Raw genomic sequence first — 20,814 nt, forward strand, 5'->3', positions numbered from 1 at the left:
TAGTTAAGGTGTGAGAGCCAAAATGAACTTTGTATTGCTGTAAACGCGTTTTCAGCACCTGATTGTACAATTCAGGTGAAACTGTCAAAATATTCAAAATGAGCAAAAGCACAATGAAATTAATGCTGGAATCATCTTCAAGTTGCTAAAATACACTAATGACAGCAAAAAGTTTGAGTCTACAACATTTAGTTAAGGTGTGAGAGCCAAAATTAACTTTGTATTGCTTTAAATGCATTTTCAGCCCGATTGGACACTTCAGGTGAAACTGTCAAAATCTTCAAAATGAGCAAAAGCACAATTAAATTAATGCTGGAATCATCTTCAAGCTGCTAAAATACACTAATGACAGTAACAAGTTTGAGTCTACAACATTTAGTTAAGGTGTGAGAGCCTAAATGAACTTTGTATTGCTTTAAACGCATTTTCAGCCCCTGATTGTACACTTCAGGTGAAACTGTCAAAATCTTCAAAATGAGCAAAAGCACAATGAAATTAATGCTGGAATCATCTTCAAGTTGCTAAAATACACTAATGACAGCAAAAAGTTTGAGTCTACAACATTTAGTTAAGGTGTGAGAGCCAAAATTAACTTTGTATTGCTTTAAATGCATTTTCAGCCCGATTGGACACTTCAGGTGAAACTGTCAAAATCTTCAAAATGAGCAAAAGCACAATTAAATTAATGCTGGAATCATCTTCATGCTGCTAAAATACACTAATGACAGTAACAAGTTTGAGTCTACAACATTTAGTTAAGGTGTGAGAGCCTAAATGAACTTTGTATTGCTTTAAACGCATTTTCAGCCCCTGATTGTACACTTCAGGTGAAACTGTCAAAATCTTCAAAATGAGCAAAAGCACAATGAAATTAATGCTGGAATCATCTTCAAGTTGCTAAAATACACTAATGACAGCAAAAAGTTTGAGTCTACAACATTTAGTTAAGGTGTGAGAGCCTAAATGAACTTTGTATTGCTTTAAACGCGTTTTCAGCCCAAGATTGTACACTTCAGGTGAAACTGTCAAAATCTTCAAAATGAGCAAAAGCACAATGAAATTAATGCTGGAATCATCTTCAAGTTGCTAAAATACACTAATGACAGCAAAAAGTTTGAGTCTACAACATTTAGTTAAGGTGTGAGAGCCAAAATGTACTTTGTATTGCTTTAAATGCATTTTCAGCCCGATAGTACACTTCAGGTGAAACTGTCAAAATCTTCAAAATGAGCAAAAGCACAATGAAATTAATGCTGGAATCATCTTCAAGTTGCTAAAATACACTAATGAGAGCAAAAAGTTTGAGTCTACAACATTTAGTTAAGGTGTGAGAGCCAAAATGAACTTTGTATTGCTGTAAACGCGTTTTCAGCACCTGATTGTACACTTCAGGTGAAACTGTCAAAATCTTCAAAATGAGCAAAAGCACAATGAAATTAATGCTGGAAACATCTTCAAGTTGCTAAAATACACTAATGACAGCAACAAGTTTGAGTCTACAACATTTAGTTAAGGTGTGAGAGCCAAAATGAACTTTGTATTGCTGTAAACGCGTTTTCAGCACCTGATTGTAAACTTCAGGTGAAACTGTCAAAATATTCAAAATGAGCAAAAGCACAATGAAATTAATGCTGGAATCATCTTCAAGTTGCTAAAATACACTAATGACAGCAAAAAGTTTGAGTCTACAACATTTAGTTAAGGTGTGACAGCCAAAATGAACTTTGTATTGCTGTAAACGCATTTTCAGCACCTGATTGTACACTTCAGGTGAAACTGTCAAAATATTCAAAATGAGCAAAAGCACAATGAAATTAATGCTGGAATCATCTTCAAGCTGCTAAAATACACTAATGACAGTAACAAGTTTGAGTCTACAACATTTAGTTAAGGTGTGAGAGCCTAAATTAACTTTGTATTGCTTTAAACGCATTTTCAGCCCCTGATTGTACACTTCAGGTGAAACTGTCAAAATCTTCAAAATGAGCAAAAGCACAATGAAATTAATGCTGGAATCATCTTCAAGTTGCTAAAATACACTAATGACAGCAAAAAGTTTGAGTCTACAACATTTAGTTAAGGTGTGAGAGCCAAAATTAACTTTGTATTGCTTTAAATGCATTTTCAGCCCGAATGTACACTTCAGGTGAAACTGTCAAATTCTTCAAAATGAGCAAAAGCACAATGAAATTAATGCTGGAAACATCTTCAAGTTGCTAAAATACACTAATGACAGCAACAAGTTTGAGTCTACAACATTTAGTTAAGGTGTGAGAGCCAAAATGAACTTTGTATTGCTGTAAACGCGTTTTCAGCACCTGATTGTACACTTCAGGTGAAACTGTCAAAATCTTCAAAATGAGCAAAAGCACAATGAAATGAATGCTGGAATCATCTTCAAGTTGCTAAAATACACTAATGACAGCAAAAAGTTTGAGTCTACAACATTTAGTTAAGGTGTGAAAGCCTAAATGAACTTTTCATTGCTTTAAACGCGTTTTCAGCCCTTGATTGTACAATTCAGGTGAAACTGTCAAAATCTTCAAAATGAGCAAAAGCACAATGAAATGAATGCTGGAATCATCTTCAAGTTGCTAAAATACACTAATGACAGCAAAAAGTTTGAGTCTACAACATTTAGTTAAGGTGTGAAAGCCTAAATGAACTTTTCATTGCTTTAAACGCGTTTTCAGCCCTTGATTGTACAATTCAGGTGAAACTGTCAAAATCTTCAAAATGAGCAAAAGCACAATGAAATTAATGCTGGAATCATCTTCAAGTTGCTAAAATACACTAATGACAGCAAGAAGTTTGAGTCTACAACATTTAGTTAAGGTGTGAGAGCCAAAATGAACTTTGTATTGCTGTAAACGCGTTTTCAGCACCTGATTGTACAATTCAGGTGAAACTGTCAAAATATTCAAAATGAGCAAAAGCACAATGAAATTAATGCTGGAATCATCTTCAAGTTGCTAAAATACACTAATGACAGCAAAAAGTTTGAGTCTACAACATTTAGTTAAGGTGTGAGAGCCAAAATTAACTTTGTATTGCTTTAAATGCATTTTCAGCCCGATTGGACACTTCAGGTGAAACTGTCAAAATCTTCAAAATGAGCAAAAGCACAATTAAATTAATGCTGGAATCATCTTCAAGCTGCTAAAATACACTAATGACAGTAACAAGTTTGAGTCTACAACATTTAGTTAAGGTGTGAGAGCCTAAATGAACTTTGTATTGCTTTAAACGCATTTTCAGCCCCTGATTGTACACTTCAGGTGAAACTGTCAAAATCTTCAAAATGAGCAAAAGCACAATGAAATTAATGCTGGAATCATCTTCAAGTTGCTAAAATACACTAATGACAGCAAACAGTTTGAGTCTACAACATTTAGTTAAGGTGTGAGAGCCAAAATGAACTTTGTATTGCTGTAAACGCGTTTTCAGCACCTGATTGTACACTTCAGGTGAAACTGTCAAAATATTCAAAATGAGCAAAAGCACAATGAAATTAATGCTGGAATCATCTTTAAGTTGCTAAAATACACTAATGACAGTAAAAAGTTTAAGTCTACAACATTTAGTTAAGGTGTGAGAGCCAAAATGAACTTTGTATTGCTTTAAATGCATTTTCAGCCCGAATGTACACTTCAGGTGAAACTGTCAAATTCTTCAAAATGAGCAAAAGCACAATGAAATTAATGCTGGAAACATCTTCAAGTTGCTAAAATACACTAATGACAGCAACAAGTTTGAGTCTACAACATTTAGTTAAGGTGTGAGAGCCAAAATGAACTTTGTATTGCTGTAAACGCGTTTTCAGCACCTGATTGTACACTTCAGGTGAAACTGTCAAAATCTTCAAAATGAGCAAAAGCACAATGAAATGAATGCTGGAATCATCTTCAAGTTGCTAAAATACACTAATGACAGCAAAAAGTTTGAGTCTACAACATTTAGTTAAGGTGTGAAAGCCTAAATGAACTTTTCATTGCTTTAAACGCGTTTTCAGCCCTTGATTGTACAATTCAGGTGAAACTGTCAAAATCTTCAAAATGAGCAAAAGCACAATGAAATTAATGCTGGAATCATCTTCAAGTTGCTAAAATACACTAATGACAGCAACAAGTTTGAGTCTACAACATTTAGTTAAGGTGTGAGAGCCAAAATGAACTTTGTATTGCTTTAAATGCATTTTCAGCCCGAATGTACACTTCAGGTGAAACTGTCAAATTCTTCAAAATGAGCAAAAGCACAATGAAATTAATGCTGGAATCATCTTCAAGTTGCTAAAATACACTAATGACAGCAAAAAGTTTGAGTCTACAACATTTAGTTAAGGTGTGAGAGCCAAAATTAACTTTGTATTGCTTTAAATGCATTTTCAGCCCGATTGTACACTTCAGGTGAAACTGTCAAAATCTTCAAAATGAGCAAAAGCACAATTCAATTAATGCTGGAATCATCTTCAAGCTGCTAAAATACACTAATGACAGTAACAAGTTTGAGTCTACAACATTTAGTTAAGGTGTGAGAGCCTAAATAAACTTTGTATTGCTTTAAACGCATTTTCAGCCCCTGATTGTACACTTCAGGTGAAACTGTCAAAATCTTCAAAATGAGCAAAAGCACAATGAAATTAATGCTGGAATCATCTTCAAGTTGCTAAAATACACTAATGACAGCAACAAGTTTGAGTCTACAACATTTAGTTAAGGTGTGAGAGCCTAAATGAACTTTGTATTGCTTTAAATGCATTTTCAGCCCGATTGTACACTTCAGGTGAAACTGTCAAAATCTTAAAAATGAGCAAAAGCACAATGAAATTAATGCTGGAATCATCTTCAAGTTGCTAAAATACACTAATGACAGCAAAAAGTTTGAGTCTACAACATTTAGTTAAGGTGTGAGAGCCTAAATGAACTTTGTATTGCTTTAAACGTGTTTTCAGCCCAAGATTGTACACTTCAGGTGAAACTGTCAAAATCTTCAAAATGAGCAAAAGCACAATGAAATTAAAGCTGGAATCACCTTCAAGTTGCTAAAATACACTAATGACAGCAAGAAGTTTGAGTCTACAACATTTAGTTATGGTGTGAGAGCCAAAATGAACTTTTTATTGCTGTAAACGCGTTTTCAGCACCTGAATGTGCACTTCAGGTGAAACTGTGAAAATCTTCAAAATGAGCAAAAGCACGATGAAATTAATGCTGGAATCATCTTCAAGTTGCTAAAATACACTAATGACAGCAAAAAGTTTGAGTCTACAACATTTAGTTAAGGTGTGAGAGCCAAAATGAACTTTGTATTGCTTTAAATGCATTTTCAGCCCGATAGTACACTTCAGGTGAAACTGTCAAAATCTTCAAAATGAGCAAAAGCACAATGAAATTAATGCTGGAATCATCTTCAAGTTGCTAAAATACACTAATGACAGCAAAAAGTTTGAGTCTACAACATTTAGTTAAGGTGTGAGAGCCAAAATTAACTTTGTATTGCTTTAAATTCATTTTCAGCCCGATAGTACACTTCAGGTGAAACTGTCAAAATCTTCAAAATGAGCAAAAGCACAATGAAATTAATGCTGGAATCATCTTCAAGTTGCTAAAATACACTAATGACAGCAAAAAGTTTGAGTCTACAACATTTAGTTATGGTGTGAGAGCCAAAATGAACTTTGTATTGCTGTAAACGCGTTTTCAGCACCTGATTGTACACTTCAGGTGAAACTGTCAAAATCTTAAAAATGAGCAAAAGCACAATGAAATTAATGCTGGAATCATCTTCAAGTTGCTAAAATACACTAATGACAGCAAAAAGTTTGAGTCTACAACATTTAGTTAAGGTGTGAGAGCCTAAATGAACTTTGTATTGCTTTAAACGTGTTTTCAGCCCAAGATTGTACACTTCAGGTGAAACTGTCAAAATCTTCAAAATGAGCAAAAGCACAATGAAATTAAAGCTGGAATCACCTTCAAGTTGCTAAAATACACTAATGACAGCAAGAAGTTTGAGTCTACAACATTTAGTTATGGTGTGAGAGCCAAAATGAACTTTTTATTGCTGTAAACGCGTTTTCAGCACCTGAATGTACACTTCAGGTGAAACTGTCAAAATCTTCAAAATGAGCAAAAGCACGATGAAATTAATGCTGGAATCATCTTCAAGTTGCTAAAATACACTAATGACAGCAAAAAGTTTGAGTCTACAACATTTAGTTAAGGTGTGAGAGCCAAAATGAACTTTGTATTGCTTTAAATGCATTTTCAGCCCGATAGTACACTTCAGGTGAAACTGTCAAAATCTTCAAAATGAGCAAAAGCACAATGAAATTAATGCTGGAATCATCTTCAAGTTGCTAAAATACACTAATGACAGCAAAAAGTTTGAGTCTACAACATTTAGTTATGGTGTGAGAGCCAAAATGAACTTTGTATTGCTGTAAACGCGTTTTCAGCACCTGATTGTACACTTCAGGTGAAACTGTCAAAATCTTCAAAATGAGAAAAAGCACAATGAAATTAATGCTGGAATCATCTTCAAGTTGCTAAAATACACTAATGACAGCAAAAAGTTTGAGTCTACAACATTTAGTTAAGGTGTGAGAGCCAAAATGAACTTTGTATTGCTTTAAATGCATTTTCAGCCCGAATGTACACTTCAGGTGAAACTGTCAAATTCTTCAAAATGAGCAAAAGCACAATGAAATTAATGCTGGAATCATCTTCAAGTTGCTAAAATACACTAATGACAGCAACAAGTTTGAGTCTACAACATTTAGTTAAGGTGTGAGAGCCTAAATGAACTTTGTATTGCTTTAAATGCATTTTCAGCCCGATTGTACACTTCAGGTGAAACTGTCAAAATCTTCAAAATGAGCAAAAGCACAATGAAATTAAAGCTGGAATCACCTTCAAGTTGCTAAAATACACTAATGACAGCAAGAAGTTTGAGTCTACAACATTTAGTTATGGTGTGAGAGCCAAAATGAACTTTTTATTGCTGTAAACGCGTTTTCAGCACCTGAATGTACACTTCAGGTGAAACTGTCAAAATCTTCAAAATGAGCAAAAGCACGATGAAATTAATGCTGGAATCATCTTCAAGTTGCTAAAATACACTAATGACAGCAAAAAGTTTGAGTCTACAACATTTAGTTAAGGTGTGAGAGCCAAAATGAACTTTGTATTGCTTTAAATGCATTTTCAGCCCGATAGTACACTTCAGGTGAAACTGTCAAAATCTTCAAAATGAGCAAAAGCACAATGAAATTAATGCTGGAATCATCTTCAAGTTGCTAAAATACACTAATGACAGCAAAAAGTTTGAGTCTACAACATTTAGTTAAGGTGTGAGAGCCAAAATGAACTTTGTATTGCTTTAAATGCATTTTCAGCCCGATAGTACACTTCAGGTGAAACTGTCAAAATCTTCAAAATGAGCAAAAGCACAATGAAATTAATGCTGGAATCATCTTCAAGTTGCTAAAATACACTAATGACAGCAAAAAGTTTGAGTCTACAACATTTAGTTATGGTGTGAGAGCCAAAATGAACTTTGTATTGCTGTAAACGCGTTTTCAGCACCTGATTGTACACTTCAGGTGAAACTGTCAAAATCTTCAAAATGAGAAAAAGCACAATGAAATTAATGCTGGAATCATCTTCAAGTTGCTAAAATACACCAATGACAGCAAAAAGTTTGAGTCTACAACATTTAGTTAAGGTGTGAGAGCCAAAATGAACTTTGTATTGCTTTAAATGCATTTTCAGCCCGAATGTACACTTCAGGTGAAACTGTCAAATTCTTCAAAATGAGCAAAAGCACAATGAAATTAATGCTGGAATCATCTTCAAGTTGCTAAAATACACTAATGACAGCAAAAAGTTTGAGTCTACAACATTTAGTTAAGGTGTGAGAGCCAAAATTAACTTTGTATTGCTTTAAATGCATTTTCAGCCCGATTGGACACTTCAGGTGAAACTGTCAAAATCTTCAAAATGAGCAAAAGCACAATTAAATTAATGCTGGAATCATCTTCAAGCTGCTAAAATACACTAATGACAGTAACAAGTTTGAGTCTACAACATTTAGTTAAGGTGTGAGAGCCTAAATTAACTTTGTATTGCTTTAAACGCATTTTCAGCCCCTGATTGTACACTTCAGGTGAAACTGTCAAAATATTCAAAATGAGCAAAAGCACAATGAAATTAATGCTGGAATCATCTTTAAGTTGCTAAAATACACTAATGACAGTAAAAAGTTTAAGTCTACAACATTTAGTTAAGGTGTGAGAGCCAAAATGAACTTTGTATTGCTTTAAATGCATTTTCAGCCCGAATGTACACTTCAGGTGAAACTGTCAAATTCTTCAAAATGAGCAAAAGCACAATGAAATTAATGCTGGAAACATCTTCAAGTTGCTAAAATACACTAATGACAGCAACAAGTTTGAGTCTACAACATTTAGTTAAGGTGTGAGAGCCAAAATGAACTTTGTATTGCTGTAAACGCGTTTTCAGCACCTGATTGTACACTTCAGGTGAAACTGTCAAAATCTTCAAAATGAGCAAAAGCACAATGAAATGAATGCTGGAATCATCTTCAAGTTGCTAAAATACACTAATGACAGCAAAAAGTTTGAGTCTACAACATTTAGTTAAGGTGTGAAAGCCTAAATGAACTTTTCATTGCTTTAAACGCGTTTTCAGCCCTTGATTGTACAATTCAGGTGAAACTGTCAAAATCTTCAAAATGAGCAAAAGCACAATGAAATTAATGCTGGAATCATCTTCAAGTTGCTAAAATACACTAATGACAGCAACAAGTTTGAGTCTACAACATTTAGTTAAGGTGTGAGAGCCAAAATGAACTTTGTATTGCTGTAAACGCGTTTTCAGCACCTGATTGTACAATTCAGGTGAAACTGTCAAAATATTCAAAATGAGCAAAAGCACAATGAAATTAATGCTGGAATCATCTTCAAGTTGCTAAAATACACTAATGACAGCAAAAAGTTTGAGTCTACAACATTTAGTTAAGGTGTGAGAGCCAAAATTAACTTTGTATTGCTTTAAATGCATTTTCAGCCCGATTGGACACTTCAGGTGAAACTGTCAAAATCTTCAAAATGAGCAAAAGCACAATTAAATTAATGCTGGAATCATCTTCAAGCTGCTAAAATACACTAATGACAGTAACAAGTTTGAGTCTACAACATTTAGTTAAGGTGTGAGAGCCTAAATGAACTTTGTATTGCTTTAAACGCATTTTCAGCCCCTGATTGTACACTTCAGGTGAAACTGTCAAAATCTTCAAAATGAGCAAAAGCACAATGAAATTAATGCTGGAATCATCTTCAAGTTGCTAAAATACACTAATGACAGCAAAAAGTTTGAGTCTACAACATTTAGTTAAGGTGTGAGAGCCAAAATTAACTTTGTATTGCTTTAAATGCATTTTCAGCCCGATTGGACACTTCAGGTGAAACTGTCAAAATCTTCAAAATGAGCAAAAGCACAATTAAATTAATGCTGGAATCATCTTCATGCTGCTAAAATACACTAATGACAGTAACAAGTTTGAGTCTACAACATTTAGTTAAGGTGTGAGAGCCTAAATGAACTTTGTATTGCTTTAAACGCATTTTCAGCCCCTGATTGTACACTTCAGGTGAAACTGTCAAAATCTTCAAAATGAGCAAAAGCACAATGAAATTAATGCTGGAATCATCTTCAAGTTGCTAAAATACACTAATGACAGCAAAAAGTTTGAGTCTACAACATTTAGTTAAGGTGTGAGAGCCTAAATGAACTTTGTATTGCTTTAAACGCGTTTTCAGCCCAAGATTGTACACTTCAGGTGAAACTGTCAAAATCTTCAAAATGAGCAAAAGCACAATGAAATTAATGCTGGAATCATCTTCAAGTTGCTAAAATACACTAATGACAGCAAAAAGTTTGAGTCTACAACATTTAGTTAAGGTGTGAGAGCCAAAATGTACTTTGTATTGCTTTAAATGCATTTTCAGCCCGATAGTACACTTCAGGTGAAACTGTCAAAATCTTCAAAATGAGCAAAAGCACAATGAAATTAATGCTGGAATCATCTTCAAGTTGCTAAAATACACTAATGAGAGCAAAAAGTTTGAGTCTACAACATTTAGTTAAGGTGTGAGAGCCAAAATGAACTTTGTATTGCTGTAAACGCGTTTTCAGCACCTGATTGTACACTTCAGGTGAAACTGTCAAAATCTTCAAAATGAGCAAAAGCACAATGAAATTAATGCTGGAAACATCTTCAAGTTGCTAAAATACACTAATGACAGCAACAAGTTTGAGTCTACAACATTTAGTTAAGGTGTGAGAGCCAAAATGAACTTTGTATTGCTGTAAACGCGTTTTCAGCACCTGATTGTAAACTTCAGGTGAAACTGTCAAAATATTCAAAATGAGCAAAAGCACAATGAAATTAATGCTGGAATCATCTTCAAGTTGCTAAAATACACTAATGACAGCAAAAAGTTTGAGTCTACAACATTTAGTTAAGGTGTGAGAGCCAAAATGAACTTTGTATTGCTGTAAACGCATTTTCAGCACCTGATTGTACACTTCAGGTGAAACTGTCAAAATATTCAAAATGAGCAAAAGCACAATGAAATTAATGCTGGAATCATCTTCAAGCTGCTAAAATACACTAATGACAGTAACAAGTTTGAGTCTACAACATTTAGTTAAGGTGTGAGAGCCTAAATTAACTTTGTATTGCTTTAAACGCATTTTCAGCCCCTGATTGTACACTTCAGGTGAAACTGTCAAAATCTTCAAAATGAGCAAAAGCACAATGAAATTAATGCTGGAATCATCTTCAAGTTGCTAAAATACACTAATGACAGCAAAAAGTTTGAGTCTACAACATTTAGTTAAGGTGTGAGAGCCAAAATTAACTTTGTATTGCTTTAAATGCATTTTCAGCCCGATTGGACACTTCAGGTGAAACTGTCAAAATCTTCAAAATGAGCAAAAGCACAATTAAATTAATGCTGGAATCATCTTCAAGCTGCTAAAATACACTAATGACAGCAAAAAGTTTGAGTCTACAACATTTAGTTAAGGTGAGAGAGCCTAAATGAACTTTGTATTGCTTTAAATGCATTTTCAGCCCCTGATTGTACACTTCAGGTGAAACTGTCAAAATCTTCAAAATGAGCAAAAGCACAATGAAATTAATGCTGGAATCATCTTCAAGTTGCTAAAATACACTAATGACAGCAACAAGTTTTAGTCTACAACATTTAGTTAAGGTGAGAGAGCCTAAATGAACTTTGTATTGCTTTAAATGCATTTTCAGCCCGATTGTACACTTCAGGTGAAACTGTCAAAATCTTAAAAATGAGCAAAAGCACAATGAAATTAATGCTGGAATCATCTTCAAGTTGCTAAAATACACTAATGACAGCAAAAAGTTTGAGTCTACAACATTTAGTTAAGGTGTGAGAGCCAAAATTAACTTTGTATTGCTGTAAACGCGTTTTCAGCCCAAGATTGTACACTTCAGGTGAAACTGTCAAAATCTTCAAAATGAGCAAAAGCACAATGAAATTAATGCTGGAATCATCTTCAAGTTGCTAAAATACACTAATGACAGCAAACAGTTTGAGTCTACAACATTTAGTTAAGGTGTGAGAGCCAAAATGAACTTTGTATTGCTGTAAACGCGTTTTCAGCACCTGATTGTACACTTCAGGTGAAACTGTCAAAATTTTCAAAATGAGCAAAAGCACAATGAAATTAATGCTGGAAACATCTTCAAGTTGCTAAAATACACTAATGACAGCAACAAGTTTGAGTCTACAACATTTAGTTAAGGTGTGAGAGCCAAAATGAACTTTGTATTGCTGTAAACGCGTTTTCAGCACCTGATTGTACACTTCAGGTGAAACTGTCAAAATATTCAAAATGAGCAAAAGCACAATGAAATTAATGCTGGAATCATCTTTAAGTTGCTAAAATACACTAATGACAGTAAAAAGTTTAAGTCTACAACATTTAGTTAAGGTGTGAGAGCCAAAATGAACTTTGTATTGCTTTAAATGCATTTTCAGCCCGAATGTACACTTCAGGTGAAACTGTCAAATTCTTCAAAATGAGCAAAAGCACAATGAAATTAATGCTGGAAACATCTTCAAGTTGCTAAAATACACTAATGACAGCAACAAGTTTGAGTCTACAACATTTAGTTAAGGTGTGACAGCCAAAATGAACTTTGTATTGCTGTAAACGCGTTTTCAGCACCTGATTGTACACTTCAGGTGAAACTGTCAAAATCTTCAAAATGAGCAAAAGCACAATGAAATGAATGCTGGAATCATCTTCAAGTTGCTAAAATACACTAATGACAGCAAAAAGTTTGAGTCTACAACATTTAGTTAAGGTGTGAAAGCCTAAATGAACTTTTCATTGCTTTAAACGCGTTTTCAGCCCTTGATTGTACAATTCAGGGGAAACTGTCAAAATCTTCAAAATGAGCAAAAGCACAATGAAATTAATGCTGGAATCATCTTCAAGTTGCTAAAATACACTAATGACAGCAACAAGTTTGAGTCTACAACATTTAGTTAAGGTGTGAGAGCCAAAATGAACTTTGTATTGCTTTAAATGCATTTTCAGCCCGAATGTACACTTCAGGTGAAACTGTCAAATTCTTCAAAATGAGCAAAAGCACAATGAAATTAATGCTGGAATCATCTTCAAGTTGCTAAAATACACTAATGACAGCAAAAAGTTTGAGTCTACAACATTTAGTTAAGGTGTGAGAGCCAAAATTAACTTTGTATTGCTTTAAATGCATTTTCAGCCCGATTGTACACTTCAGGTGAAACTGTCAAAATCTTCAAAATGAGCAAAAGCACAATGAAATTAATGCTGGAATCATCTTCAAGCTGCTAAAATACACTAATGACAGTAACAAGTTTGAGTCTACAACATTTAGTTAAGGTGTGAGAGCCTAAATTAACTTTGTATTGCTTTAAACGCATTTTCAGCCCCTGATTGTACACTTCAGGTGAAACTGTCAAAATCTTCAAAATGAGCAAAAGCACAATGAAATTAATGCTGGAATCATCTTCAAGTTGCTAAAATACACTAATGACAGCAAAAAGTTTGAGTCTACAACATTTAGTTAAGGTGTGAGAGCCAAAATTAACTTTGTATTGCTTTAAATGCATTTTCAGCCCGATTGTACACTTCAGGTGAAACTGTCAAAATCTTCAAAATGAGCAAAAGCACAATGAAATTAATGCTGGAATCATCTTCAAGTTGCTAAAATACACTAATGACAGCAAAAAGTTTGAGTCTACAACATTTAGTTAAGGTGTGAGAGCCAAAATGAACTTTGTATTGCTGTAAACGCATTTTCAGCACCTGATTGTACACTTCAGGTGAAACTGTCAAAATATTCAAAATGAGCAAAAGCACAATGAAATTAATGCTGGAATCATCTTCAAGCTGCTAAAATACACTAATGACAGTAACAAGTTTGAGTCTACAACATTTAGTTAAGGTGTGAGAGCCTAAATTAACTTTGTATTGCTTTAAACGCATTTTCAGCCCCTGATTGTACACTTCAGGTGAAACTGTCAAAATCTTCAAAATGAGCAAAAGCACAATGAAATTAATGCTGGAATCATCTTCAAGTTGCTAAAATACACTAATGACAGCAAAAAGTTTGAGTCTACAACATTTAGTTAAGGTGTGAGAGCCAAAATTAACTTTGTATTGCTTTAAATGCATTTTCAGCCCGATTGGACACTTCAGGTGAAACTGTCAAAATCTTCAAAATGAGCAAAAGCACAATTAAATTAATGCTGGAATCATCTTCAAGCTGCTAAAATACACTAATGACAGTAACAAGTTTGAGTTTACAACATTTAGTTAAGGTGTGAGAGCCTAAATGAACTTTGTATTGCTTTAAACGCATTTTCAGCCCCTGATTGTACACTTCAGGTGAAACTGTCAAAATCTTCAAAATGAGCAAAAGCACAATGAAATTAATGCTGGAATCATCTTCAAGTTGCTAAAATACACTAATGACAGCAACAAGTTTTAGTCTACAACATTTAGTTAAGGTGAGAGAGCCTAAATGAACTTTGTATTGCTTTAAATGCATTTTCAGCCCGATTGTACACTTCAGGTGAAACTGTCAAAATCTTAAAAATGAGCAAAAGCACAATGAAATTAATGCTGGAATCATCTTCAAGTTGCTAAAATACACTAATGACAGCAAAAAGTTTGAGTCTACAACATTTAGTTAAGGTGTGAGAGCCAAAATGAACTTTGTATTGCTGTAAACGCGTTTTCAGCCCAAGATTGTACACTTCAGGTGAAACTGTCAAAATCTTCAAAATGAGCAAAAGCACAATGAAATTAATGCTGGAATCATCTTCAAGTTGCTAAAATACACTAATGACAGCAAACAGTTTGAGTCTACAACATTTAGTTAAGGTGTGAGAGCCAAAATGAACTTTGTATTGCTGTAAACGCGTTTTCAGCACCTGATTGTACACTTCAGGTGAAACTGTCAAAATTTTCAAAATGAGCAAAAGCACAATGAAATTAATGCTGGAAACATCTTCAAGTTGCTAAAATACACTAATGACAGCAACAAGTTTGAGTCTACAACATTTAGTTAAGGTGTGAGAGCCAAAATGAACTTTGTATTGCTGTAAACGCGTTTTCAGCACCTGATTGTACACTTCAGGTGAAACTGTCAAAATATTCAAAATGAGCAAAAGCACAATGAAATTAATGCTGGAATCATCTTTAAGTTGCTAAAATACACTAATGACAGTAAAAAGTTTAAGTCTACAACATTTAGTTAAGGTGTGAGAGCCAAAATGAACTTTGTATTGCTTTAAATGCATTTTCAGCCCGAATGTACACTTCAGGTGAAACTGTCAAATTCTTCAAAATGAGCAAAAGCACAATGAAATTAATGCTGGAAACATCTTCAAGTTGCTAAAATACACTAATGACAGCAACAAGTTTGAGTCTACAACATTTAGTTAAGGTGTGACAGCCAAAATGAACTTTGTATTGCTGTAAACGCGTTTTCAGCACCTGATTGTACACTTCAGGTGAAACTGTCAAAATCTTCAAAATGAGCAAAAGCACAATGAAATGAATGCTGGAATCATCTTCAAGTTGCTAAAATACACTAATGACAGCAAAAAGTTTGAGTCTACAACATTTAGTTAAGGTGTGAAAGCCTAAATGAACTTTTCATTGCTTTAAACGCGTTTTCAGCCCTTGATTGTACAATTCAGGTGAAACTGTCAAAATCTTCAAAATGAGCAAAAGCACAATGAAATTAATGCTGGAATCATCTTCAAGTTGCTAAAATACACTAATGACAGCAACAAGTTTGAGTCTACAACATTTAGTTAAGGTGTGAGAGCCAAAATGAACTTTGTATTGCTTTAAATGCATTTTCAGCCCGAATGTACACTTCAGGTGAAACTGTCAAATTCTTCAAAATGAGCAAAAGCACAATGAAATTAATGCTGGAATCATCTTCAAGTTGCTAAAATACACTAATGACAGCAAAAAGTTTGAGTCTACAACATTTAGTTAAGGTGTGAGAGCCAAAATTAACTTTGTATTGCTTTAAATGCATTTTCAGCCCGATTGTACACTTCAGGTGAAACTGTCAAAATCTTCAAAATGAGCAAAAGCACAATTCAATTAATGCTGGAATCATCTTCAAGCTGCTAAAATACACTAATGACAGCAACAAGTTTGAGTCTACAACATTTAGTTAAGGTGTGAGAGCCTAAATGAACTTTGTATTGCTTTAAATGCATTTTCAGCCCGATTGTACACTTCAGGTGAAACTGTCAAAATCTTAAAAATGAGCAAAAGCACAATGAAATTAATGCTGGAATCATCTTCAAGTTGCTAAAATACACTAATGACAGCAAAAAGTTTGAGTCTACAACATTTAGTTAAGGTGTGAGAGCCTAAATGAACTTTGTATTGCTTTAAACGTGTTTTCAGCCCAAGATTGTACACTTCAGGTGAAACTGTCAAAGTCTTCAAAATGAGCAAAAGCACAATGAAATTAAAGCTGGAATCACCTTCAAGTTGCTAAAATACACTAATGACAGCAAGAAGTTTGAGTCTACAACATTTAGTTATGGTGTGAGAGCCAAAATGAACTTTTTATTGCTGTAAACGCGTTTTCAGCACCTGAATGTGCACTTCAGGTGAAACTGTGAAAATCTTCAAAATGAGCAAAAGCACGATGAAATTAATGCTGGAATCATCTTCAAGTTGCTAAAATACACTAATGACAGCAAAAAGTTTGAGTCTACAACATTTAGTTAAGGTGTGAGAGCCAAAATGAACTTTGTATTGCTTTAAATGCATTTTCAGCCCGATAGTACACTTCAGGTGAAACTGTCAAAATCTTCAAAATGAGCAAAAGCACAATGAAATTAATGCTGGAATCATCTTCAAGTTGCTAAAATACACTAATGACAGCAAAAAGTTTGAGTCTACAACATTTAGTTAAGGTGTGAGAGCCAAAATTAACTTTGTATTGCTTTAAATTCATTTTCAGCCCGATAGTACACTTCAGGTGAAACTGTCAAAATCTTCAAAATGAGCAAAAGCACAATGAAATTAATGCTGGAATCATCTTCAAGTTGCTAAAATACACTAATGACAGCAAAAAGTTTGAGTCTACAACATTTAGTTATGGTGTGAGAGCCAAAATGAACTTTGTATTGCTGTAAACGCGTTTTCAGCACCTGATTGTACACTTCAGGTGAAACTGTCAAAATCTTCAAAATGAGAAAAAGCACAATGAAATTAATGCTGGAATCATCTTCAAGTTGCTAAAATACACTAATGACAGCAAAAAGTTTGAGTCTACAACATTTAGTTAAGGTGTGAGAGCCAAAATGAACTTTGTATTGCTTTAAATGCATTTTCAGCCCGAATGTACACTTCAGGTGAAACTGTCAAATTCTTCAAAATGAGCAAAAGCACAATGAAATTAATGCTGGAATCATCTTCAAGTTGCTAAAATACACTAATGACAGCAAAAAGTTTGAGTCTGCAACATTTAGTTAAGGTGTGAGAGCCAAAATTAACTTTGTATTGCTTTAAATGCATTTTCAGCCCGATTGGACACTTCAGGTGAAACTGTCAAAATCTTCAAAATGAGCAAAAGCACAATTAAATTAATGCTGGAATCATCTTCAAGCTGCTAAAATACACTAATGACAGTAACAAGTTTGAGTCTACAACATTTAGTTAAGGTGTGAGAGCCTAAATGAACTTTGTATTGCTTTAAACGCATTTTCAGCCCCTGATTGTACACTTCAGGTGAAACTGTCAAAATATTCAAAATGAGCAAAAGCACAATGAAATTAATGCTGGAATCATCTTTAAGTTGCTAAAATACACTAATGACAGTAAAAAGTTTAAGTCTACAACATTTAGTTAAGGTGTGAGAGCCAAAATGAACTTTGTATTGCTTTAAATGCATTTTCAGCACCTGATTGTACACTTCAGGTGAAACTGTCAAAATCTTCAAAATGAGCAAAAGCACAATGAAATTAATGCTGGAAACATCTTCAAGTTGCTAAAATACACTAATGACAGCAACAAGTTTGAGTCTACAACATTTAGTTAAGGTGTGAGAGCCTAAATTAACTTTGTATTGCTTTAAACGCATTTTCAGCCCCTGATTGTACACTTCAGGTGAAACTGTCAAAATATTCAAAATGAGCAAAAGCACAATGAAATTAATGCTGGAATCATCTTTAAGTTGCTAAAATACACTAATGACAGTAAAAAGTTTAAGTCTACAACATTTAGTTAAGGTGTGAGAGCCAAAATGAACTTTGTATTGCTTTAAATGCATTTTCAGCCCGAATGTACACTTCAGGTGAAACTGTCAAATTCTTCAAAATGAGCAAAAGCACAATGAAATTAATGCTGGAAACATCTTCAAGTTGCTAAAATACACTAATGACAGCAACAAGTTTGAGTCTACAACATTTAGTTAAGGTGTGAGAGCCAAAATGAACTTTGTATTGCTGTAAACGCGTTTTCAGCACCTGATTGTACACTTCAGGTGAAACTGTCAAAATCTTCAAAATGAGCAAAAGCACAATGAAATGAATGCTGGAATCATCTTCAAGTTGCTAAAATACACTAATGACAGCAAAAAGTTTGAGTCTACAACATTTAGTTAAGGTGTGAAAGCCTAAATGAACTTTTCATTGCTTTAAACGCGTTTTCAGCCCTTGATTGTACAATTCAGGTGAAACTGTCAAAATCTTCAAAATGAGCAAAAGCATAATGAAATTAATGCTGGAATCATCTTCAAGTTGCTAAAATACACTAATGACAGCAACAAGTTTGAGTCTACAACATTTAGTTAAGGTGTGAGAGCCAAAATGAACTTTGTATTGCTTTAAATGCATTTTCAGCCCGAATGTACACTTCAGGTGAAACTGTCAAATTCTTCAAAATGAGCAAAAGCACAATGAAATTAATGCTGGAATCATCTTCAAGTTGCTAAAATACACTAATGACAGCAAAAAGTTTGAGTCTACAACATTTAGTTAAGGTGTGAGAGCCAAAATTAACTTTGTATTGCTTTAAATGCATTTTCAGCCCGATTGTACACTTCAGGTGAAACTGTCAAAATCTTCAAAATGAGCAAAAGCACAATTCAATTAATGCTGGAATCATCTTCAAGCTGCTAAAATACACTAATGACAGTAACAAGTTTGAGTCTACAACATTTAGTTAAGGTGTGAGAGCCTAAATAAACTTTGTATTGCTTTAAACGCATTTTCAGCCCCTGATTGTACACTTCAGGTGAAACTGTCAAAATCTTCAAAATGAGCAAAAGCACAATGAAATTAATGCTGGAATCATCTTCAAGTTGCTAAAATACACTAATGACAGCAACAAGTTTGAGTCTACAACATTTAGTTAAGGTGTGAGAGCCTAAATGAACTTTGTATTGCTTTAAATGCATTTTCAGCCCGATTGTACACTTCAGGTGAAACTGTCAAAATCTTAAAAATGAGCAAAAGCACAATGAAATTAATGCTGGAATCATCTTCAAGTTGCTAAAATACACTAATGACAGCAAAAAGTTTGAGTCTACAACATTTAGTTAAGGTGTGAGAGCCTAAATGAACTTTGTATTGCTTTAAACGTGTTTTCAGCCCAAGATTGTACACTTCAGGTGAAACTGTCAAAATCTTCAAAATGAGCAAAAGCACAATGAAATTAAAGCTGGAATCACCTTCAAGTTGCTAAAATACACTAATGACAGCAAGAAGTTTGAGTCTACAACATTTAGTTATGGTGTGAGAGCCAAAATGAACTTTTTATTGCTGTAAACGCGTTTTCAGCACCTGAATGTGCACTTCAGGTGAAACTGTGAAAATCTTCAAAATGAGCAAAAGCACGATGAAATTAATGCTGGAATCATCTTCAAGTTGCTAAAATACACTAATGACAGCAAAAAGTTTGAGTCTACAACATTTAGTTAAGGTGTGAGAGCCAAAATGAACTTTGTATTGCTTTAAATGCATTTTCAGCCCGATAGTACACTTCAGGTGAAACTGTCAAAATCTTCAAAATGAGCAAAAGCACAATGAAATTAATGCTGGAATCATCTTCAAGTTGCTAAAATACACTAATGACAGCAAAAAGTTTGAGTCTACAACATTTAGTTAAGGTGTGAGAGCCAAAATGAACTTTGTATTGCTTTAAATTCATTTTCAGCCCGATAGTACACTTCAGGTGAAACTGTCAAAATCTTCAAAATGAGCAAAAGCACAATGAAATTAATGCTGGAATCATCTTCAAGTTGCTAAAATACACTAATGACAGCAACAAGTTTGAGTCTACAACATTTAGTTAAGGTGTGAGAGCCTAAATGAACTTTGTATTGCTTTAAATGCATTTTCAGCCCGATTGTACACTTCAGGTGAAACTGTCAAAATCTTAAAAATGAGCAAAAGCACAATGAAATTAATGCTGGAATCATCTTCAAGTTGCTAAAATACACTAATGACAGCAACAAGTTTGAGTCTACAACATTTAGTTAAGGTGTGAGAGCCTAAATGAACTTTGTATTGCTTTAAACGTGTTTTCAGCCCAAGATTGTACACTTCAGGTGAAACTGTCAAAATCTTCAAAATGAGCAAAAGCACAATGAAATTAAAGCTGGAATCACCTTCAAGTTGCTAAAATACACTAATGACAGCAAGAAGTTTGAGTCTACAACATTTAGTTATGGTGTGAGAGCCAAAATGAACTTTTTATTGCTGTAAACGCGTTTTCAGCACCTGAATGTACACTTCAGGTGAAACTGTCAAAATCTTCAAAATGAGCAAAAGCACGATGAAATTAATGCTGGAATCATCTTTAAGTTGCTAAAATACACTAATGACAGCAAAAAGTTTGAGTCTACAACATTTAGTTAAGGTGTGAGAGCCAAAATGAACTTTGTATTGCTTTAAATGCATTTTCAGCCCGATAGTACACTTCAGGTGAAACTGTCAAAATCTTCAAAATGAGCAAAAGCACAATGAAATTAATGCTGGAATCATCTTCAAGTTGCTAAAATACATTAATGACAGCAAAAAGTTTGAGTCTACAACATTTAGTTAAGGTGTGAGAGCCAAAATTAACTTTGTATTGCTTTAAATGCATTTTCAGCCCGATAGTACACTTCAGGTGAAACTGTCAAAATCTTCAAAATGAGCAAAAGCACAATGAA

Source organism: Leptonotus elevatus, unplaced genomic scaffold (genome assembly GCF_054856555.1).
Source record: "Leptonotus elevatus isolate MCC_2025b unplaced genomic scaffold, RoL_Lele_1.0 HiC_scaffold_23, whole genome shotgun sequence".
Lineage (NCBI taxonomy): Eukaryota > Metazoa > Chordata > Actinopteri > Syngnathiformes > Syngnathidae > Leptonotus > Leptonotus elevatus.